We start from the raw sequence: 4,058 nt of genomic DNA on the forward strand, positions 1-4,058 counted from the left end.
AAAAAAAAAAAAAAGAAGGAAAAAAGAAAAGTGCAGTGAGAATGACTTTCGCATAGGGAACATTCATTTAGCTGATACTTGCTTAGCTGCAATTATTCCCGTGGGAAAAGGGAATGAAAATGTAGGTTATGTCCTACTGATACCTTAATGAACATGTCCATTTTCTCTATCTTCTTGCTTCTTCATATTAAAGAATCGCAGAATCTAGCCTTGTAAACAGCCTTAGTTCCTTGGAACCATCTGGAAGCAACTTAACATGTTAGAAAGACCAAAGGCCTTACAGTCATGATGGAAGATCCATCATTTGTCCAAATCCCTGACTTCACCAAGAGGGAAATGGAGGTCATTGTGTCTCAGAGGCCAGGCCCAGATCAGGTAGGGAGAGCAGAGCTGATCAAAGATTGTGAATCTCCTGACCCTCATTCCAGAACCATTCCACCCTGCTATTCTGCTTCTATTTGTCTACTTGACCCTGAATTGTATTGATTGGAAAGCTAGCAATTGAATGACTCTTTAGGCATAGATGTTTTGGGTTTTTTTTTTTTTTTTGATGGAGTCTCACTCTGTCACCCAGGCTGGAGTATAACAGCATGATTTCAGCTCACTGCAACCTCCACCTCCTGGATTCAAGCAATTCTCCTGCCTCAGCCTCCCAAGTAGTTGGGATTACAGATGCTCACCACCACGCCTGGCTCATTTTTGTATTTTTAGTAGAGACGGGGCCATGTTGGTCAAGCTGATCTGGACTCCTGACCTCAAGTGATTTGCTCCCCTCAGCCTAGCAAAGTGCTGGGATTACAGGCGTGAGCCACCATACCAGACCCTGTTTTATTTTTTGTTTTTGTTTTTGTTTTTTTTAAGTAAAGACAAGGTCTCATTGTGTTGCCCAGGCTGGTCTCAAACTCCTAAGCTCAAACAATCCTCCCACCTTGGCCTCCCAAATTGCTAGGATTAAAAGGATGAGCCACCATGCCTAGCCAGGCATAACTTTGTAGACTGACTTTCTATTTGTTTCTGATGATTTTAAATTAGTGAATTTGAAATTAGTTCATACCAATAGAAACATCTTTAGGAAAAAATCTCTAAAGACATCAGGGTTTATTTTCTTGAAACAAGGGCTTTCTCTCATAACATTAGAGTATAATTTCAAAATTATGAAATTAACATTGATAAAATTATATCTAAATTACATACATGGTCAGGTCCAGTGGCTCACACCTGTAATCTCAGCACTTTGGAAGGCCAAGATGGAAGGGTCACTTGACCCCAGGATTTCGAGACCAGCCTGGGCAACATAGCAGGGCCCAGTCTCTACAAAAATACCAAAACTAGCCAGTTGTGGTGGTGCATGTCTATAGTCCCAGCTACTTAGGAGGCTGAGGCCTGAGGATCAGTTGAGCCCAGGATGCAGAGATTGCAGTGAGCATAGATGGTGCCACTGCACTCCAACCTGGGTAACAGAGAAAGACCCTGTCTCCAATAAATAAATAAACAAATAACATATGTATTCAAATTTTACCAACTGTCTCACTAATGTATTTTTCTGGCCCAGGATTACACATTCTATTAATATATAGGTGTCACGCCTCTTTAGTCACCCTTAATCTGGAATAGTTCCTCAGTCTTTGCTGTTTTGTTTTGTCTTGTTTAGTTTGAGATGGAGTCTTGCTCTGTTGCCCAGGATGGAGGGTGGTGACATAATCTTGGCTCACTCCAACTTCTGCCTCCTGGGTTCAAGCAATTCTCCTTTCTCAGCCTCCCAAGTAGCTGGGATTACAGACACCCACCACTACTGGCAAATTTTTATGTTTTCTTTTTTTTTTTTTCCAAGCATATCTTTGAACAATTCACTGCTAATGTTTGTGTTTTTAGTAGAGGTGGGGTTTCACCATGTTGGCCAGGCTGATCTTAAACTCCTGACCTCAGTTGATCCACCCGCCTTGGCCACCCAAAGTGCTGGGCTTACAGCTGTGAGCCACTGTGCCCAGCTGCATTAAAAAAATAATAATAATCTAGATGTTTAAAAGAATACTGGTTGGTGATGTTCTAGAATATAACGTACCTCAGTTTGGTTTTGTATACTGTTCGTGCATTAGATTTGGGTTATGCATTTTTGGTGGGAATACCACAGAAGGGATGCTGTGTTCTTCCCAATGCACTGTATTGGGAGGCACGTGATATCTATTTTTCTCATTACAAGTGATGTTAACTTGGATCACTTGGTTAAGGTGATGTTTAATACGTTTCTCCATGCAGGGTGTGAGGGTTCACGCCTGCAATCCCAGCACTTTGGGAGGCTGAGGCAGGCAGATCACCTGAAGTCAGGAGTTCAAGACCAGCCTGGCCAACATGGTGAAACCCCACCTTTACTAAAAATACAAAAAAAAAAAAAATTAGCCAGGCATGGTGGCAGGTGCCTGTAATCCCAGCCACTCAGGAGGCTGAGGCAGGAGAACTGCTTGAACCCGGGGAGCAGAGGTTGCAGTGAGCCAAGATTGCACCACTGCATTCCAGCCTGGGCAACAGAGCATAACTCTGTCTCAAAAAAAAAAAAAAAAAAAGAAAAAGGTTTCTTCATGTCACAGTCACTCTTTTCTTTGTAATTAACAAATATTTTGTAGGGATAAACTTTAGGCTATAGTCTGTCTTTAATTATACTTTTGGCCACTAATTTTAGTATCGATTATCGTTAATCTCCACTTCCAAACTATTACTTTGGAATTGCCAATTGCCAATTTTTTAAACTTTTATTTTAGACTCAGGGGTAGGTGGGCAGGTTTGTTATATAGGTAAAGTCATATCATGGGGGTTTGCTGTAGGAATTGTTTTGTCACCCAGGATCTAAGCCCAGTGCCCAATAGTTATTTTTTCTGCTTCTCTCCCTCCAACCCTCCACTCTCGAGTAGGCCCCAGTGTGTGTTGTTCCTTTGTGTGCATGAGTTCTCATCATTTAGCTCCCAATTATAAGTGACATGTGGTATCTGGTTTTCTGTTCTTGTATTAGTTTGCCAAGGATAATGGCCTCCAGTTCGTCCATGTTCCTGCAAAGGACATGAGCTTGGTTTTTTGTTTTTGTTTTTAAGTCAGAGTTTTGCTCTGTTACCCATGCTGGAGTGCAATGCCATGATCTCAGCCCACTGCAACCTCCACCTCTCAGGTTCAAGTGATTCTCTGCCTCAGCCTCCCAAGTAGTTGGGATTACAGGTGCCCACCACCACCTCTGGCTAATTTTTTTGAAGTTTTTAGTAAAGACAGGGTTTCACCATGTTTACTGGTAAACCAGCCTGGGCTGGTCTTGAACCCCTGACCTCAGGTAATCCTCCTGCCTCAGCCTTCCAAAGTGTTGGGATTACAGGCATGAGCCACCGCACTTGGCCAATCTTGTTTTTCTTTGTTTTTCCTTTTTGAGAGGCAGTCTTGCTCTGTCACCCAGGCTGGAGTGCAATGGCAGGATCTCAGCTCACTGCAACCTCCACTTCCTGGGTTCAAGTGATTCTCCTGCCTCAGCCTCCTGAGTAGCTGGGATTACAAGTATGTGCCACCACAGCTGGCTAATTTCTGTATTTTTAGTAGAGAAGGGATTTCACCATGTTGGTCAGGCTGGTCTCGAACTCCTGACCTCAGATAATACACTTGCCTTGGCCTCCCAAAGTGTTGAGATTACAAGCGTGAGCCACCACGTCTGGCCAATCTTGTTTTTTTTTTTAATTTTTAAATTTTTAATTTTTTTATTACTGCATAGTATTTCATGGTATATATGTACCACATTTAGAAAATACAATTTGTCATTGATGGGCATTTAGGTTAAGTTCATGTCTTTGCTGTTGTGAATAGTGCTGCAGTGAACTTTCATGTGCATGTGTCTTTATGGTAGAATGATTTATATTCTTCTGGGTATATACTCGGTAATGGGATTGTTGGGTCAAATAGTAGATATGTTTTTAGCTCTTTGAGGAATCACCACACTGGTTTCTATAATGATTGAACTAATTTACACTCCTGCCAACAGTGTATAAGTGTTCCCTTTTCTCCACCACCTTGCCAACACCTGTTTCTTT

The sequence above is a fragment of the Cebus imitator genome, unplaced genomic scaffold (genome assembly GCF_001604975.1).
Source record: "Cebus imitator isolate Cc_AM_T3 unplaced genomic scaffold, Cebus_imitator-1.0 Scaffold20, whole genome shotgun sequence".
Taxonomy (NCBI): Eukaryota; Metazoa; Chordata; class Mammalia; order Primates; family Cebidae; genus Cebus; species Cebus imitator.